We start from the raw sequence: 20807 nt of genomic DNA on the forward strand, positions 1-20807 counted from the left end.
CCTGTCCCTGTGGCTCCTTTCTCTGGGACAGGCTGTCCACCGACGCTAACATACCGCTTCCGCATATTAGCAAAAACTTCTGCAACATTATCTTCGTATAGCTTCTAAGGATGCCTAATTTACAACTAAGCTCAAGCATTAGGAGAACCCCGCTCCCTGTCTTTCAAAACGCATCAAGAATTCATAAAACCTAAATATTGTGACTCATCTTCATTGAACGATTGCTGTCCTTAATCATGGGTGTTAATACGGAAGTCTACAATTCGGCATGCACCTTGTGATGCACAATAAAGGATGCAGAAGTGATTGCTCTCGATAAACTACTCGGAGAATCTGGGTGCGGAATCAATCAGCAATCAATGGTATAGAATGAAAAACACTCGTGTTGCAACATCAGAAGTCACCCAGTAACGGGGCAACCCAAACAGAGGAGAAGAAGTCTGAATTCAGTCTTTCTTCCAGCTTCTGGCGGGAGCTCTGAGCAAGAGGAAATAATCGAAATACCCAAGACAGTTTTGCCTTATATGCCTGTTGGTTTGTTCTTGGTTTTTGAGGCAAGAGATCGTTAGAATTTGTACCTGTATGACTTCTTCCCGCAGCATCACCGTCACCTTAGCAGTTAATGAAGAAGCCGTGTCTTCCCTGAACTGGATAAAACAACACCCTGATCTAAAACAAGAACAAACGGGGGCGCCTGGGTGGCTCAGTCGGTTAAGCGGCCGACTTCGGCTCAGGTCATGATCTCGCGGTCCGTGAGTTCGAGCCCCGCGTCGGGCTCTGTGCTGACGGCTCAGAGCCTGGAGCCTGTTTCGGATTCTGTGTCTCCCTCTCCTTGACCCTCCCCCGTTCATGCTCTGTCTCTCTCTGTCTCAAAAATAAATAAACGTTAAAAAAAAACAAAAAAAAATTAAAACAAGAACAAACAGACAAGCAAAAATAGAACTGTGAGCAAGTTTTGCTCAATTAGTAAATCAAGGCCTTTTCTTATTCTAGAAAGGTGCGTGGGATCAAAAGCGCGGCATTCCCTTCAACCACACAATTAAGGATTTTTGCCCAGTTGTTAATCCAAAAGCATCTTCCTGTGCAAAGAACCGAGTGATCTGACAACGGGTCCGTATTTTAGCATTTTGAAAGCGTGCCTTTGTGAAAAACATGCCACAAAGAAAACATTTAAATGCGTCACATTCAACAATCTGCTCATGTTGGTAACATGAAACACACACAGTCTTTCACGAGGTCCAAACTTTAAGACTATTTTAAATGACCAGTGAGCAAAGAAGTTAAAAAAGAGTTGGCTTCAAACTTTCCTGTTTGATAGCAGTGATGTATTAGAGGAAAGAAAAAGCCGTCCTTGTCGAAACATCAGTTTGTCTCCCCCGACCAGGTCTTCACAAGTGTAACAATTGCAACCGAAGTTTTATTAAGCAGTTAAACTCCAGCCTTGATTCAAGATACTTAGTGCCGGGCCACATTTGTCCTAGAAATGTTTTTTCTTTCTTTCTTTCTTTCTTTCTTTCTTTCTTTCTTTTTAAGTTTTTGCCCAAACGAACGCATTTCTCAGCCCCTTATATTTGATAGTAGACTCAGCGGATCTTGCCAAAGATCATGGAAAACTTCGGAAAAAATCGCTCTTGTCGACTCGCGAGAAACCAGAATGTGAAACGGATATTGCGTGGCGGTGGGCTCACTGTATCAAATCGGATGAGACGGTACTTTGTGAATGGTCGCCAAAGCCCCGTATGCGTGCAAAGTATTCAGACTTCCGTCCCAGCTTCCTTCGTGATGAAGGTGACGAGGACTGTGGTAATGAGAACATTAACAATGGCTATCATTTACTGAATGATTCTCTTTTTTTGGGAGAGACAGAGAGAGAGGCAAATGAGAGCGTGAGTGCAAGAGGGACAGAGGAAGAGGGAGAGGGAGAACCTTAAGAGGACGCCACAGCCCGCTCAGAGCCCGAGCCCTACGTGGGGCTCGATCTCACGACTGTGAGATCACGACCCGAGCCGAAATCGAGTCAGACGCTTAGCCAACTGAGCCACCCGGGCACCCCCTGAGTGATTTCGTTCTGTGCCAGCCACTATGCTAAGCACTCTACACGAAGTTGTTTGTTTGCTACTCACAACCGTCGGTTGATACACAGAATATTATTCTCTCCACTCTACAGAGAAACACGGAGAGCTCAGAGAAGTTAAGCAAATTGCCCAAGGTCACCCAGCTCATCGGCCTACGAGCACGAAAGTAGTTCTTGGCGCCCTCATGCCAACCGAGGCGTTGGCAGAGAATTCACGAATTGGGCCACCGTGTGATGTGCCCCAGGTAACCCAACAGATGGTCATATTACCGTGTAGTCATTGAAGAATGAAGTCATTGAAGTCATTGAAGAATGTACAACTACACCCACCCACCCCCCACACACACACACAAAGTTGAATTCACACAGAGTTGAATTCACACATGGCAGTTGTGTTCCTGTCATGCGAAGAACGACGTGTCTAAGATGCGATTTTGCTATGCAAAGGGTCTCTCTGGCACAGAGCAAGCATCCGCTCAATGTTTGCTAAATGAGCACACGCTCCCCGGTGAGGCAGTACTTACCTTACTTTCTTGGCACAGCGCTCAGAAATCCTGGGCGTGCAAATGACGAAAACTCCACCAGCTCAAAGCTAAAGGAGGAGCCGATTAGTTGACGTAAGCGAAGGGTCTAGAGAACTCGGGGTCCCAGCATGGCTGAGCGCAGGCACTCGGGTGAGATGTCTTAGATTCACCCCACTCTGGAGGCTGCCCAGCTCTGCCCTGTCGTCTTCACTGGCTTCCTTCTCAGCCAGGCTCTCTTTGCCAGCGGTTACGGGATTACCTATGGCTGTTCCAGATAGGAGAGGAACAGAGCCCGGGGAAGTCCCGGGGAAGCCTTGAACTGGCTTAGCCTGGATCACACACCCCTTCTCGAACAAATCATCACCTTCAGAGGGATAAGAATCCGACTGGCTAACAGAGAAGGGGGCCGGGGAGGAAGGGAAGAAAAGAGGAGAAAGCAGGGGATGCTGGTCATATCCAGAAGTTTGACACAAGAGAGGCCTCTCCGCCCAGAGGTATCTTGCTGGGTTTTATCTTCAATCTTATCTCAAAACTTTCGCTTCTAAGGCAGGAAGTGGATTACAGATCACCTCTCCTTCCTTTACAGATCACGTTATTTTATGCCTGCCTTGTTTGTTATATTTAAAGGAAATGAACACAGAGCTTTGAGGACGGCAAGGCTTACTACGGGTGATGCCATTCAGGAGGGAAATTGTTTCTCCCTCTGCTTTATTATATTGGTCATAATTATGATCCGTACCATGGTGACACTTAATTACACTCTTCCAATAAATCCACCTTTGCCTTCCAATTCATAAATTAACAAAAGGAGGCTACCCAGGGTGCCCCGTTACACACTTACGATTTTTTTTTTCAGACCCTAGAGAAACGATGGGAGTTTCCTGTGGTTCTCTCTCACGCAGTCACATCCTTCGGCCCCACTGCACACAAAGGTCTCATTGATTAGAACAGGACACTTCTACGCAGGGGCTGAGGGTTGGGGATCCAGGAAATTCTCAACTGGTTTTACAAGAATGAGCACCACACCTTCGTAAAACTCTACGGTGACCGAGCCCCAGAAATTGAGTCTGTAATGAGAATTCTGGAAAAATTAGAGAACTGCCTTCGGGCAGTTCAGGGTCTGTGGAGATTGAGAATTCAGAGACGAGCAAATGAGTATCTCAGGCCCTTCGGCTTCATTCTCCCGTCACGTGTTTCCTAAGCCTTCTGAACCCCACCCTCGGCAGAGAGAGAAAGAGACCCTCATGGAGAGCCTTCCACAGCCAGACAGGTGCCTGTCCTCACGCCCTGAGCCCCCAAAGCACCACTCTTCTTAACTCCTCTCCCTTCCCGTAACTTTTCCGTCACCTTTTCTTTTTCTTTCAGACCCAGGGGCAGAACATTGAGGAAGTCATACTCCTCAACTCATTATCACTGCACGTGTGTGTCTCCCCTTCCCCCTGCCATTTTCCTGTCCCCCATTCCATAAAAGCTAGCTTCAGGTTTGACGATATCCTGGAATATGTCTGTGTCTTCATAAGACACGTAGTATTCTCTTGTTCTGTCTGAGTGTGTTTTCAGTTGATACGAATGATGTCCACAGACTTTGTTTTGTCTTCCTTCCTTCCTTTCTCCCTCCCTTCCCTCCCCCTCTCTCTCTTTTCCTTCTTTCTTTCTCTTTCTCTCTTTCTTTCTCTTTCTTTCTCTTTCTCTTCTTCCTTCTTTCTTTCTCTCTCTTTCTTTCCTCTTTCTTTCTTTCTTCCTTTCTTTCTTTCTTCCCTTCCTCCTTCTTTCCTTCTTTCTCTCTTTCCCAGCACGGTCTTTAAGATTCATCTCTATCACTTCACGCGGTTCTATGGTGTGGCGTGAGAAGCCTCCTTGGCATCCCATTATCTGTCCTGCTCCCTGATGAACCCTGAGATTCCATCACCCCCATTACCACAAACAACACTGCGATGAGCCTCTTCATCCAGCCTCCCCACGGGGACCTGATCAGAGCTTCCCCGGGCTCTACACTCAGACGTGGGACAGTCAGGTCATGGGACTAAAGGATGGGTCTCCATCCGGCTCCCCGGTTGTGACTCCTTTGTGGGAAACCTACCAGGGTGACGCCATCAGGTTCATATCATGTAAAGGGGAGAGTCTGAGGCTCCAAGAGGTTACGCGATGTGTGTAACTTCACGTCGCCAGTTAAGTATAGAGTCAGGGTTTAAAGCCAAGTTTCTCTGACTCCCAGGTTAGCACCCTTCCATTGTACTATACTGCCTTCCACAGGAATCGTTTGATTGGATGGCCTAGGCTGGAGGCAGCAAGGCCTTCCCTTTGTCTGGCACCCACTCCCTCAAGCTCCCTTCAAGTCAGGAGGGAGTGGCGAGCCCACCCTGCCGCAAGGGACCAGGTTTCCTAGGCTTGGCCGGCAGCGATGTGTAATCAGAGGTGAGGGACAGTCCTACTGGCTGGGGACCAGGAGAGCTTAGCCTCCCCCTCCACGCAGGCACGCACACACACACACACACACACACTCCTGATGCAAGCAGATTAACAGCAGCCATCTGGCAAGCAGAGTTTCTCCATGCAAACTGCAACCCCCCGCCCCCCCTGGGTGAATCACTAGTGCTCCCAATACCAGTCAGGCCCAATGAAAACTTTGATGGCTCTATTAATGAAGATGAAAACTCGAGATATGCCAAATACAGATTAAATGGCATCTTGGGTAACATGATTATCTCTGAATTACTAGCTGCCCAGCGAGATAGCCAAGTGACTAATCCCGGGGCGGGCTGGGCCCTTCGGAGGCGGGATCCACTATGTGCAGCCTCCAGAGTGTCGTGCATTGCATCAGGATGGCACTTCACCAAATGGAACGCCAAGAGTGACTTCCTCTGTTGAAGCCGCACTTTTTGAGGGAAGACTTCATTTCTTCAGGTTCTGAGGTTCCAGATTTAGAGTGGTCTCTGACAAGATGCACGGGGAGTGTGTCAGGCAGAAACAAGGAGAACACGCGAGAATCCGTCTGATGCCCATGTTTACAGCACTGTTGATAAAAACGGGCAGAAGGGACAGGGTGGCGATGATAGAGAGGGGTCGCAAAGCCACCGGGCCTTCTCTCCCACTTTCTACTTCTGTCCCCCATGAGCTGTGATCCAGCAAGTTCTACATTAATGTCTTCAATACGTCAGCTACGTTAGTACACGCAATTTCCATGAGGTAGGAACTGTCGTTCTCATCTTCCGTAGGGGAAAGTTGAGGCTTACAAGTGTCACTGACGTGTCGGAGATCCAACACCTAGTCTGGCCACATTGAAACTCAGTCTGGGGTCTTTTCACGTCCAAGGTTCGTACGGCCTTGCCACGCTTTGACCGTCCCGTTTTAAGGATTTCGAAAGGGCTCCAAGAATTATTCCCAACACAAATGGAACGTCGGCGCAAGTAAAGAGGTTATGAAAAATTCATCCTTAAGACACAAGATTGGAGGAGGGCACCTGGCTGGCTCAGTCGGCAGAGCATGCTACTCTTGATCTCAGGGTCATGAGTTCGAGTCCCACGATGAGGGTAGAGATTACTTTAAAAAGAAAAAAAAAAGGAGACACAAGATTGGAATTTGCCAAGTAGTTGTGTGTTGGGGGGTGGGGCTGTGTATGAAGATCTGTGAATAATTTGACGAGTAAAATGCCTTGCAATTTGACTGGAATTGTGTAAAAAAAAAAAGTCTTCGGGGCGCCTGGGTGGCGCAGTCGGTTAAGCGTCTGACTTCAGCCAGGTCACGATCTCGCGGTCCGGGAGTTCGAGCCCTGCGTCGGGCTCTGGGCTGATGGCTCAGAGCCTGGAGCCTGCTTCCGACTCTGTGTCTCCCTCTCTCTCTGCCCCTCCCCCGTTCATGCTCTGTCTCTCTCTGTCCCAAAAATAAATAAAACGTTGAAAAAAAATTTAAAAAAAAAAAAGTCTTCATCTGGCAGCTAGGGAATGAAGTATGAAAGCTCTAGGAATCCCACTTAGCCCCCAAATGTCTCTAGATATTACAGTTTAATTATAAGAGGCCAAGGACGTGAATTGGTGGCATGGCAATATGGGTCTAATTGTGCCTAGTAAGAACTTATCTAAATACATATTGAGAAAGCCCCACACTATCTCCTCTCTCTCTTTTTTAAGTTTATTTATTTATTTATTTCGAGAGCAGGGGAGAGGCAGAAAGACAGGGAGAAAGAGAATCCCAAGCCGACCCCACGTTGTCAGTGCAGAGCCTGATGTGGGGCTTGATCTCATGACCTGAACCAAAATTAAAAGCCAAGAGGCACCCCCTCCTGTCCCTTGAAGTGAGTGTATTTCCATGCACACAAGCTACGAAGCCAACCATCGGCTCTGAGACTTCTGACATACTCTACCTTTTCAATCAGATGCATAATTGTGGTAGGACTGCCGCTGTTTATGTGCATCCCACTAGAGACTTTAATTTTTGGTTAAGTTCTTAAAATCCCTTTCTGGCAAAACAAATGAGATCACAGTCTCCATTCTCCCGGTTAACAATGCCATTATCACGCACAGATCCTCAAACAATCAGCTAAATTCCATTGTCGTTCTGAATTTCTTCTCTTTCTTTTGTGATGCGTTCACAAAACTTATTCAGTCTTCTGCCTTCTCAATGGAAAAAAAAAATTTTATAGAAACTACCATAAACGATACATAATTGTGAATGGCTCTAAGAAGCCATATGGAAGGATGAATAATCTTCCCTTTTGTTTTCATCTTTCCTAAATACTCTTCCCGCTTTGGGTTTTGCGGTACCTTTTGCACCCAGCTTTGGTCAAAATTGTTGTTGGCCATTTGCCAGTTTGAAATGTCCTACAAAATGAATTGCTCCTTTTGCAAATAAGAACAGACTTTGAGAAATATTGCTTCAAAACACTGTGCTGGAGCTTTGGCTAGGCGGTGGCATTTTCTGTAGGGGCAAAGAGGGTGGCGAGTTTACTGTGTGTTCAGCATGTATAAATCATGATCTAGGTAACATTTTGTGCTTGCCTTCGTATCTTCTAGTGGCTGTGGTGCGGGGCATCACAAATATTCTTTCAGGAGAACAATCACCTACTTCCTATGTCAGGATGGCCTTTCACTTTGGATGAAACTTTCAAATGACACCAGCATCAGATGAAAATTGGGACAAATCTTTACCCGCCAATTTCTTGGCTGAGGCTTAACGAGGACACCATGAGTTCCAAGTGAACAAGTTCACCCACTTTTACTGCCTTCCTTGTCTTTTTACTTGAAGAAGTTAATTTATCCCTCTTACAATTTAAATGCCAAGCTCTTCTAATATTATTCTTGCAAGGTAATTTCTGATTTAGCCACTCTTCCCTTTTTCCCAGATCACCCTATGCTTTTCAGAAAAAAAAAATCTATATCTATAGATAGATAGATAGATAGATGGCACATCACAGACAAATATCAGAGTTGTGAGCTCATTCTTAAACCAAAGAGGTTGTCAAAGTTAACCCAACAATGCACTGTGGGCAATTCATGTAGAGGGCACATTATCATATAAATAATGATGTTTTGTAATTTTCACAAACTTAGAAATGACAATGGAAGCACAGTTAAGGGAAGTTTTTAAAGCTCACATTTAGAAGAGATAAGGTTCTCTATTTTTGCCCAGTGAAATACACACACACACACACACACATATATATATATACATATAAATACACACACACACACACACATATATATACATATACTCACACCATGATGATATGTAGGATTATTAAAATAACTGTCCTTTCAATATTTTACTTTTGAAATACAATTACTCTTGAGCCATGTATCTTAATATAATATTCAAAATTATGAGGACGGGACAAAAAAAACGTTACTGAGACAGTGGACTCTGTAAGGCAGAATTGGATCGATGGTAAATGAAAACTGTATCTGTACATTTCCATTCATGATGTGGATTCTTTTTCGTCACTTCTCAAAATTAGCTGAAATAAGATATATTCTTCCAAGACCTCTGGGCAGGAAATTGCCACTAGGTGTGAACAAGAGACAGCCAATCTCTCCATCCTCGGGCATGTCTCTACTGAGAAGAAAAGACAACATATGCCAAAGATTCACATATTTAGAAAAGTGCCATTTAAAATCAGTTTGTGTATTGGGGCACCTGGCAGCTCAGTTAGGTGTCCGACTTCGGCTCAGGTCATGATCTCACGGTTCGTGGGTTCAAGCCCCGCATCAGGCTCTGTGCTGACAGCTCAGAGCCCGGAGCCCGCCTCAGATTCTGTGTCTCCCTCTCTCTCTAACCCTCCCCCGCTCACACTCTGTGTGTGTGTGTGTGTGTGTGTGTGTGTCTCAAAAATGAATGAACCTCAGAAAAGTCTGGAAAAAATCCATCTGTGTACAACCTATAGAGAAGAAGTGAATCACTCAATGCATGATATGTAAAACAACATCAAGCTTTGTTGATTTTAAGTGTCTCTCCCACAGAGTTCTTTATATGAAAAAAAAATTAAGAAAAAAAAATCAGCTTATTAAATGTCTAACACAGAAGAGAAAAAACATATTTGGCATCTTGGTGCTCCTTAGACACACTGAAAAGAATAACAAAAGCTACTCAGGATCAATACATACGAAACACATGAAATAGTAGAAATAGTTCATAGCATAGTTACCCAACTCATAGCCAAATACCGGCTCAACAATACTCATTGTTGATGAGAGCCTGTTGAATAAGAGACACGCAGATTCTCCATCTTTCTAGATCATACCGCTGTGATCTGAAAGACAACTTTCATCGTGGGAAAGCCTTCATTCTAAAGACCAAGACCCAATACTCCAGCATCTTGGAGTTTAAACAGAGAATGTGGACAGCATAGTTTCAATGGAAATGTGAATGGAGACCAGCATTTACTGATGTCACGACAAATGACATACCATCTTGAAAAATATTAACTAACTCCTAGGCTTCACTGCCGTGTGTGTGTGTGTGTGTGTGTGTGTGCACGTTTTAATACAAGTGTGTTCTTCGAATCAACTCAGCCCAAAACTCCTTCTTTCACTGTGAGTGTATTTTTGTTTTCATATGTGGCACTGAACGAATTCCTGTAGTTGTGAACAACTACATTTGATTAAAATCTGTCAGATTTATCTTTTTAGCAGGAGAAAAGAAATATGTGTTTCCCCAGAAAGGAAATCAATGTGTCTGTATGATAGATGCAGAGAAGAAAGCTGGATACTGTCACTTTAAGTGATGAAGCAGAAAGACAGGGTAGCTGTCTCGTGATCATCATTGGCTGCTGACATAATTGTTGGGAGGCAAAGCCCTGTTGAAATTTTATAATCCTTGTTTATAGGATAGACATACGGCCACTGACCTAATAGCTATCATTCCAACTGGGTACGTTACCGAGTCTCATGTCTGAGGTGTCCACAGTTTGCTTTGTTTAAATTCTCTTGGCCATATCTTTTAGCCAGAGCTCTGCTCTGTTGCCCTTGTGCACCATGAGAAAGAGTGATCCTTTCCGCATAAGAAGGCACCAGGTTTTCGGGGCAGACAACCGTAGCGGAGAATCTCCTTTCTCGAGGTAAACCTCAAAATCATCCCCCAGGCAATGCCAGAGACCAATGAAGCCGAGAGCATTCTCAAAGGGACAATTGGGAGACTGCTTCGTGACAAAAACCCGCCCAGAGATTTCCTCCTTTCTCTTGGGACCCACCAACCTCCCCAGGATCCCAAGTGTCTCCAGAGACAGCTGTGCTAGATAGAAAAGAAAAGCTTCAGCCCTGGGATTGTGGGAGTAGAAAATTCTCCATTCAGAGGTGGTACACTTACCACAGGGTAAGAGGACACTTACCCTGTTAAGGCTGCCTAAGCAGACCGGGGTGAGCCAAGAAGTCTTTGCAGCGTGAGCCTTAGTGTCCCCATGGCTACAACCAGCAAAGCCATTTTAATGAGTTTCTTGCTTTTTTTAATTTATTTATTTTTGAGAGAGAGAGAGACAGAGAGAGAGACAGAGCACGAGCAAGGGAGGGGCAGAGAGAGAGGGAGACACAGAATCCGAAGCAGGCTCCAGGCTCCGAGCCGCCAGCACAGAGCCCGACACGGGGCTCGAACCCACAAACCGTGAGATCGTGACCTGAGCCGAAGTCGGATGCTTAACCGACTGAGCCACCCAGGCGCCCCATCCATTTTAATGAGCTTCTAAATAATTGCCAGGATCTATGAACTTACATGTCAGTTAAAATTATCATCTCTCTTGCTTCGTGAATGGCATCTGTCAGTAAAGTATTTGAAGTGTTTCTTTGCAGCCTATTTCAATAATAATGTTCCATGTATAAGCCCTTCTATTAACTAACTTTTTTAAAAATGACACGTTGTTCTTGTTCCTTTATGAACGAATGTTTCTAGAAGGCATTCCATTGATGTGAGTGTGCATGTATGCGCTCTGTTTGCACATTAACCCAGACCTGACTAAACCATTAAGAGACATTGTAGGCAGAGAACCTAGCCAAGGGTTTAGAACATGGTAGGTATTCCTTAAGGGGTCATTCTTTATTTATGATTCCTCTCTTCAACTGGCATCGCTTAAAAATTAAATAAATCAGCACAAATAACTAATGCATTTGCCTAAAGCCCAATGACTCCTTCTCTTTCCCCCCGAAGTCCCCCTTCCCTCCCAGCCTCACTCCTACAATCTCCAAACTATTCAAGAATCAAAATTTAAGAATTAAACATTAACAATTCATGGGCCACCATCACATCCATTACAAGTGATTGGAAGTCTTCCCACAATTTATGTAAAATTCGAAGAGTTAAGATACATTCTTATATTCTGGCAATAGACTCTATCTGGTAATGGTGTCATATGCTTTTGACACACTGATGGGTTTGATTTGCTAATATTCTGTACATAATTCTTTATATAAATTGGTATTCAAATTCTGTACTGTCCTAAGAATCTGTCTTCAGAAAATTATTTTAGTATCTTTCCTTTTTATGGTCAAATAGATTTTATGTAACACTGCAATTGATTTTCAAAACTGGAATGCAGGGTGCCTGGGTGGTTCAGTTGGTTAAGTGTCTGGCTCTTGATTTTGGCTCAGGTGATGATCTCATGGTCATGAGATCCCACATGGGGCTCCACACTGAGTGTGGAGCCTGCTTAAGATTCTCTCCCTTCCTCCCCCTCTGCCCTTCCTGCACTTGCACGTTCATTCTCTCTCTCTCTCTCTCTCTCTGTTTAAAAAAAACAAACCAAAACCAAAACAAACAAATAATGTAATGAATTCACTTGTAAAACTGTCTAGGTCTGGTGCCTTTTTTAGTGATAGATCTTTTTCTTTCCAATCACTTCTACAATAATTGGTCTATTCATGTTTCTTAAAATAATTACTTTAAGAATTTTTATTTTTACCAGGGCATTTTCCACTGCCTCTAGATTTCCAAATTTATTTCTACAGAATTGTACATAACATCTACCAGTAAGTTTTCTTATCTCCATCTTTGTGGTTATATTCGTTAATAATGTTGTATTTATCTTGCTTTCTCTTTATTGAGCTTGTCAAGGGTGTATGTAGTTCGACAATCTTTCAAAGAAACTAATTTTGATTGTATATATCCCTTTTTATGTTTGTTTTCTATTTCATTAGTTTTAGGTTTTATCTTATTAATTCCCTCCTTCTACATTCCTATTTTATTATGCTACTTTTGGATTTGAGTTTTCTAAAATTTACTCTGAATCCTTATTTTGTCAAACAATAAGGGATCCCAATTTTGGGATACAAGTTATTTCCTGAATAAATTTTGCTTCAATGTCTCATGTAGTAAGTGTATACTCACACTATCTTATAAATTGTTAATGTTTATTTTTTTTTTGAGGGAGAGAGAGACAGAGCATGAGCAGGGGAGGGGCAGAGAGAGAGGGAGACACAGAATCGGAAGCAAGCTCCAGACTTGAGCTGTCAGCCCAGACCCAAATGCAGGGGTCAGACCCAGGAACCACGAGATCAGGACCTAAGCCAAAGTCAGATACCCAACCGAATGAGCACCCAGGCATCCCACTTAATATATTATAACTACACTTTTGTAGCTGAACATCACACCTCAACAGTTGCCACCTTTGTATTATAAATTTTATGTATATATATCTCACAAAAGTTAGGACATCTTCCTCTTTAAATAATTCTTTGTGTCCCCAGAGTACTCAGCACAGCTTTTTGCCCATGGTAGAATTAAAATGTTATGGAAAATTTTTTAAGTTATGGAAAGCAAAAAGACTTGCTAGAGCATTTAACTCGGGGAAATCTATGTACGCCTACCATTTACCTTTTAAGGATCAGGTGATGCTGGAAAAATGGACACTCAGTGCAGGTGATTCTGGTGCATTGGATGATGAGAAGATCTAGCATCAGATTTAAGCAAGATAGAGATGGGCTCCAACTCCACCTTATCAATTTACCAGCTAAGTGATGTACTTTCTCAGAACCTCAATTTATTCCGATATAAAGTAAGTCTTAAAAAAATAGCTCCTTCCGCGGAGGGCTCTTATGAGGATTCAATGAGATAATGCATGAATGTGCCTGGCACATAATAAGAGCTCCATAATTGTGAGTTCCCAGCATTATTGTTATTAATATTATCATTTCAGTCGGGGCAGGGTACTGAGGTGGTAAACAGTTGAGGGGCAGAAGCAAGGTAAGGGGAAGAGGAGCTGGGGAAAGGACAAGAAACAGAGAACCTTAGCTCAGTCTTAACTCAATGGTCCTGGAACCAATGATTATTTAAGGAACGTTTAAATCATTTCCCAATAATGGTGACATTTCTACAGGCTGGGTCTGTATCTTGTTTCCACTTGGCTAAATAACGTTCCACCAATCCTCTCAAAACAGTGCCCTTCCCACCCAATTCACCCCAAAGAGGGCCACAGGGATGGCGTGTGTCAGACGAGGTGAAATGACGCAGCAGTAATGGTACCACCAGCTGACCACTGACCGCCCGTGATTGGAAAACTTCAGCATTCAGGGCCATTCTTGTGGAGAAAGAAAACACCTCTTTTGTTTTTATTTTGTGGGTGGAACGAAGTCAGTGCAGGAGCAACTGCAACTTATCACTGCCCCAACTGGCCAGAGATCTCTTCGAGGCAGCATGGGCTCCAGCCATATGGCTGGGTTCTAACCCCACTCCTGCCATTGACTGGCTGTGTGGCCTTAGACAAAGTGCTTAACCTCTCTGTGTCTCAGTGAAAGGCGGACTTTATCTACAAACACTTATGGCACTATTTTAAGCGTTTTACCTATGTTAACCTATGTAATCTTTCCAGCAAGCAGAGGAGCCAGGTCCGATAGGGTGTGGTGAGGAATAAATGGTGAATATATTTAAAGTACTTACCGACCCTGTTTGGCATAAAAAGTGCTGTGGAAGTATGAGCTGGTATCGTCATCATTAATGTAAATGCTCTACTTTAGCTGTCACCGTCACCACCATTATCATCATCATCACCACCATTATCACCATCATCATCACCATCAGCATTATCACCATCATCATCACCATCACCACCATTATTAGCATCACCATCATCATCATCACCACTACACTACCATCAACATCATCACCACCAGCACCACCATTATCATCACCATCATCACCATCATCATCACCACCATCACCACCATCGTCATCACCATCACCACCATTATCATCACCATCACTGTCATTATCATCATCATCGCCACCACCACCACCATCATCATCATCATCACTATCATTGGGTTCAGTTACAGTACTGCACTCGGAGACGATACCAAATCCTCTCCCCATTTCTCAGGCACACAGAATCATTTTAGTATCTCCTTCACACTCTTATCCTCTCCTCCTCCCCATCTTCCATTTACCCTCCTCTTGTTCTGAGACCCTACTTCTTCCCACCAACTTAAAAGAATGCCAACTCTTGCCAAGTATAATGTTAGGTGTTCCCACCTACATACAGTCTGGACTCAAGGAGTCATGACCAGCCCAGTCAGAAAGCTGAGATTCAAACACCTGCCCATTGGTCTCCAAAGTCTACTCCTTGTCCTATTATAACCACATCACTGTAAAATATCCACCCCACTTTCTAAACATTTTTTTCAAGTTTTTATGTATTTTAAGTAATCTTTACACTTAACGTAGGGTTTGAACTCATGACCTCAAGATCAAGATTCACATGTTCTTCTCACTGAGCCAGCCAGGTGCCCCCAAACATTTTTTTACCTTTCATTCTCAAACACTGAACTGGTTTGTTCACAAGGCATATCATCCAAGTTTTTAAAATAAAGACTCATGCTGGGGCACCTGGGTGGCTCAATAGGTTAAGCATCCGATTTCAGCTCAGGTCATGATCTTATGGTTCACGGGTTCGAGCCCAACATCAGGCTCTGTGCTGACAGCTCAGATCCTGGAGCCTGCTTCAGATCCTGTGTCTCCCTCTCTCTCTGCCTGTATACATGCTCTGTCTCTCTGTCTCTCTCTCAAAAATAAACAAACATTAAAAACTTAAAGACTCATGTTAACTTGATGTATTCATATCTTATTCTCAGTCTTCTATAGGCCCCAAATTTTTTTAAAAAGATACATGAACTGATTTGTAGCACACAATATGCCTTCTCAACAAACAATAGTTTCTTAGTCAAGTACATCAACCTCTTGAGATGATTATACCAATCAAGATGTCTTACTGCATACATTTTAGAGCAACATGTTGACAGGGAGCAAAGTTAGAAATGACCTGAATGTTGCGGCACCTGGGTGGCTCAGTCAGCTAAGTGTTTTGGTTTTGGCTCAGGTCATGATCTCACGGTTCGTGAGTTCGAGCCTCACATCAGGCTCCATACTGACTGTGCGGAGCCTGCTTGGGATTCTCTCTCTCCCTCTCTTTCTGTCCCACCCCTGTTCACTCTCTCTGTCTCTCTCTCAACAATTAATAAACTTAAAAAATAATTTTAAACAGGAAATGACCGGAATATTTAATAAAAGTGAATTGTTAAATACACATTAGTAAATCCAGAAAATGGAATCATTTGAAGCCATAAAAATAATACCAAATAAATAGATCTGTGTATGTGGAACAGGATGCGATTTTATGTGCTGAAAGGATATATACAAATGGGATCACGACAGCTGATTTATTGGTTTTTTTTAATGTTTATTTATTTTTGAAGGAGAGAGAGACAGAGCATGGGCGGGGAAGGGGCAGAGAGAGAGGGAGACACAGAATCTGAAACAGGCTCCAGGCTCCGAGCTGTCGGCACAGAGCCCGACGCGGGGCTGGAACTCACAAACCACGAGCTCATGACCTGAGCCAAAGTTGGACGCTCAACTGACTGAGCCACCCAGGCGTCCCCACAACAGCCTGTTTGTAATGGAAAGGAAAACTCATTTTAAGGATGTTCTTAGTTTTGCTCTTTACATATCTAAGTTTTCTCTGTAACAAGTATACATGGCTTTCTTAATATCAAAAACAATAGAAGAACCTAGATTCTGGTGGAAAACACAGCTGCACCTATCTCAACCAGCTCAAACTGTCCCCACTTAAGCTTTTAATCTTCTGTCTCATCAGGCTGTGCGTTCGTCTGAGAGATGGCTGAGTTGCGTCTGGCCTGTCACTGTTATTTGCTTTGAACTCTACACATCTGGGTGGCAAAGTCGGGGGCTGTTTAATATTGCGGAGGGGGGAGGTTAGTGTTTGAATACATAGAAAAAATACATTAAAATTCTTCAGATCATCAGCAGGGAGTTAAGAACAACTAGTCCTACCCATTAAAGGCAAAATCACCCGCATAAGCACAGTGCAAGAAGAGGAACAAAGATTGACCCACATCACGCTCCTGTGTCCCCTTCCGGGGGCATCCGACACAGCACAGGACCCTGAGTGCCCTTAGCCGTGTTGGAAACAATCACACATGCAGGTTCCTTACCCGCCTGCTGCATTTTCTTCCTGGTATAACTGGAGTTCTCCTATGCAAACTACCCCTATGCTTCAATATATAGTTAACCGTGCTCATTAACAGGTTTTAAAGTTCTCATTTTCGAGGGCGCCTGGGTGGTGCAGTCGGTTAAGCGTCCGACTTCAGCCAGGTCACGATCTCGCGGTCCGTGAGTTCGAGCCCCGCGTCGGGCTCTGGGCTGATGGCTCGGAGCCTGGAGCCTGTTTCCGATTCTATGTCTCCCTCTCTCTCTGCCCCTCCCCCGTTCATGCTCTGTCTCTCTCTGTCCCAAAAATAAATAAACGTTGAAAAAAAAATTATAAAGTTCGCATTTTCGTACCATTCCGAACGTGCACTTTATATATCAATGAAAATGAACATGTGTTCAGGAAATAGTAAAGATCCGCATTTAGATTTTTTATTGAATTTATATTTTATATGTATATTTTCTGATTAAAAATCAGAAGGATGGGGCACCTGGCTGGCTCAGCCGGTCGAGCGTCCGACTCCCGATTTGGGCCCAGGTCACCATCCCAGCCAGGGTCGTGGGACTGAGCCCTGTGTCAAGCTCCACACTGAGCGCGGAGCCTGCTTAAGATTCACTCTCTCTCTCTGTCTGCCCCTCTCCCCGGCTCGTCATCTTTCTCTCTCTCACTTTCTAATATAAAAAAAAAAAAAAAAATCAGGATAGCTGGTATTTTGTTGACTTCTACAGGAGAGAAAGGGAAGGATTGTGGCTGCTCAAAACCAAAAATGTATCTGAAAAACCAAACTTTCAGTTCAACATGCAGATACTCTATCTTCCTCACTTTTTGGGGATTTTTTTTTTTATTTTTATTTAGCCAATTGGCATTGTGTAGAATGCCATAGTGGAACTGAAAAATTCTCCTGTATTTCAAAAACCGGAATAAAATGCACTGATTTTTTTTTTCTTGTATCTTTCTCAGAGCTTTTTGGAAAACCTGAAGAGTGTAGGTTAAAAGTATTAAGAGCCACGTGTTTGTATATAAGAGCTGTAAGACGGACATAGCTGAATATTAAGAAGTACTCAAGAGCCAAAGACACTGGAGAAAAATTAGCCTGGAAAAGAGAAGGCTGGGAGTGATTTAACAATCGGTTTCAGATATAACAGGATGGGAGAAAGAAGAGAGAAACCGTCTTTTGCCAGTCCCACTTAAAGACAAATATGAGAATTGGCTTTCAACCCTGTTACGTGTTAGACCAGACATAGCTTCAAGGCTGGGCACATGATGAATATCCTTCAATACCTTCTATTCAATACATCTCCCACACGCAGGCCCATGTGACCTTGTGAGACAGGGAGACAGATCTGTGCTATGCCACCTACCATAGAGGCGAGTCCAGAATATTCCGATAGGAGCCACTAATAACCGAGGCAAGCTTCAGGAAAGGGCAGCTGTGTAGAAGAGAAAGGCATCAACTGTCTGAGTTGAGTTTGATGGGTGAAGACACAAGGATTCCAGGGAGAGGGAGCTATACGTTCAAAGGTAGTAACGTCCCATCATGTGGTCAGGGGACACGCTTCCATGTGACTACAGAGCAGGATATGTGGCAAGAGGTGGCCCTGGAGAATCTGGCCCAGCCCACATTTGCAAGAGTCGTCCTTTGGCCATGTTAAAAAGTTTGGGTTTCGTCTCCAAGGCAATTGTAGTACTCTTGCAGCAAGGGCCTTTTAGGATAAGCTTTTTTTTAAAGGTTATTTATCTTTGAAAGAGAGAGAGAGAAGGGGAGGGGCAGAGAGAGAAGGAGACACAGAATCCGAAGCAGGCTCCAGGCTCTGAGCTTTAGGCACAGAGCACGTCATGGGGCTCGAACTCACGAACTGCAAGATCATTCCCTGAGCCAAAGTCGGCGCTTTACCGACTGAGCCACCCAGGCATCCCAGGAAGGACCTTTGACAAGGAAATGCCAGAATGACGTTAGCATTGTATGTTGACTATACCATTCTGGCAACAGTATGAAAACTAGATTGGTAAGAAAGCATTACTGGAGGCTGGTGCAATATTCCAGACAAATATATACATACATATGTATATGTATGAATGAAGATGGGGGTGGGGCGCCTGGGTGGCTCCGTCAGTTAAGCGTCCGACCCGATACCAGCTCAGTTCATGATCTCTTGGCCCGGCCCGTTGAGTTCCAGCCCTGCATCAGGCTCTGCACTGACAGCACGGAGACTGCTTGGGATCCTCACCTCCCTCTCTCTCTGCCCCTCCCCTGCTTGTTTTCTCTCTGTCTCAAAGTAAATAAATAAATATTTTTTTTAAAAAGTTTTTTTTAAAGAACCTAATTAAGGGTGTTACCATTAGGGATGGAAAAAAGGAAGCAGAGTCAAAGAGTGGTAGGTCGTTAGCACGGACAGAGCTTGTGGGTTGCTCTGGTGAAGAGGAAAGATGAAGAGAAAAGCCTAGGATAATCCTGGGTTTTTGCCTGGAACAACTGGGTGGCACATTTTCCCAAACTGGGGCATACGGGAGGAGAAACAGATTTTTAGAAGGGAGGTAATTAGGGGAGATGGCACATTTAGGTTTCTAGCATGGCGTTCTTGGTGTCTATAAGATGTCTAGGGAAAAAGTTGCACTTACTAGAACATAAGATCCATGAGGCAGGGACCTTGTTGGTTTAGTTCAACCCATCAAACAACGTGGCTTTCAGCATAATCATTGCTTACTTAGCACAACACGTGGCAGATGATAAATGCTCAGTAAATGCCAGCTGAATAGGTGCTCTTGGATGAACCTGTGGGTCTGGATCTCAGGACAGCCTTCTAGGCAATTATTCAATGCTCTTTGGTGTCCTTGCGCAGAGAATTCTAGAACCTCCTTTGATGTTCACCAAGACCATTTTACACCTTGAAATATTGTGATTCTGGTCCACCCCCAAAGGAGTGAATTACAAAAATGCTGCTAAGGTTCCTAGCGGCCCTATTCCTCTTTGTTTACAAATATAAGCAAGGTGGTTTGTTAACTGACGGAAGAGGCAAAATTGCGAAATAAATTTTGGAAGTGGTCAGATTGAGCGAAATCAGTGGTAAAGTCACAGCATTGGAGTGAGCCTCTGGTATAGTTTTTTTTAATCATACATATGGCTTTCAAGTTCCTATTGAAAAGGCCAGGACAACCAAGTAGAATTGTCGAGGATGGCTGTGATCCACATATACTGACTCTAAAGGAGATGCTTGCATGAGAATGTGTAGCAAGGAGAAGTGTGTAGCTCCAGCAGAAATCTGGAAAAGACTTTAAGAAAGAAGAAAGCAAATCCCCCTAGTAAACGGCTCTGTTTCTTGGAGGAGTTGGAACAAATCTTCCTTGCCAGAGAAGCTTGAATTACCTGCCTATCCCTTTAAGCATTTTCACGTACAAATCAAACACAGATGGCCCATTACGTTTATGACCTCCTGTCAATTACTCTAGATGAAGCATGCATTAATTATTGAAATATTTTCATAGTATACAAGTTTTGAGTGGTTCCATTGCCTCAGATAATTTCAACTTTCTGATTAGAAGCCGGTATAAACTATTTTATTTATGAAAATTAATCTCTTGAATGTAGTAAAAGCTACAAATACAGTAGTAGATTTTTTTTTTCCACTTAACAAAGCCAAACTAAAAATCCTGGCCTCTATCCTTGGAAGTCGGCGTTATGTTAGCAGGGTACGCAATCCATAAACTCTGCCAAAATCTATTACAATTGTAGTAAATTTTGATTACTGGAGTTGTTTGTTATTTATGTCTAGAAGATAAAGATAATATTGGGAATAGCCCTCTTCTATTCGATGTATAAATTACATCCATAAAATACCTTGTTTTGTAAACAGTAAAATAAAAAAAAAAAAGGAAGCCTAAACTTGGTTGAAGCTTCAAATATTTGCATCTACTTTCTTTGAATCAATAAACATTTTGGAGGATGTGAAAGTCCACGGAATGTTTAGACTTTTAACTATGCCACTAGTGTTGGTCTGGCACGGTAAACAAAATACTGGGGCCATTTGACTGTTAGAGAACAATAAGAATATTCCGACGAAGCATCACTTTGAGAGAATGTGAAGAAAGTTGAGAAGGGAACTCAGAAAAAGGCTTACATATTTTCCGTCACTCTGGAAGGAAGCTATTCATTCAGTAAACATCCAACACCTACTATGTGCAGAGAGCCTCTCTGGGCACTTGGAGTACACTGGGGCACAAAACAAATATTTCTGCTCCTATCAGTATAGATTCTAATAGAATTGATTGCCTCCTTTAATCCTCACTGTACAGAGAA

General features: G+C 43.4%; 1 long non-coding RNA gene across 9 annotated transcripts in view; it reads right to left on the minus strand.

Moving 5' to 3' along the window:
• The window catches only part of LOC125169015 (uncharacterized), a 112202-nt gene that overhangs the window by 16630 nt on the left and 74765 nt on the right, over window positions 1–20807 (minus strand). For 4 of the 9 annotated variants that reach the window (XR_007153401.1, XR_007153404.1, XR_007153405.1 and 1 more), the window contains one exon: window positions 17148–17943. The exons of 2 other annotated variants lie outside the window; for them this stretch is intronic. This is a non-coding gene — a long non-coding RNA (uncharacterized LOC125169015). Of the gene's footprint in view, window positions 1–845; window positions 1799–4310; window positions 6139–15893; window positions 15953–17147; window positions 17944–20807 lie in introns of those variants that run through there. 3 more of the 9 variants (XR_007153397.1, XR_007153403.1, XR_007153402.1) reach the window with 3 other exon arrangements.

This window comes from Prionailurus viverrinus, chromosome B3, assembly GCF_022837055.1.
Source record: "Prionailurus viverrinus isolate Anna chromosome B3, UM_Priviv_1.0, whole genome shotgun sequence".
NCBI lineage: Eukaryota > Metazoa > Chordata > Mammalia > Carnivora > Felidae > Prionailurus > Prionailurus viverrinus.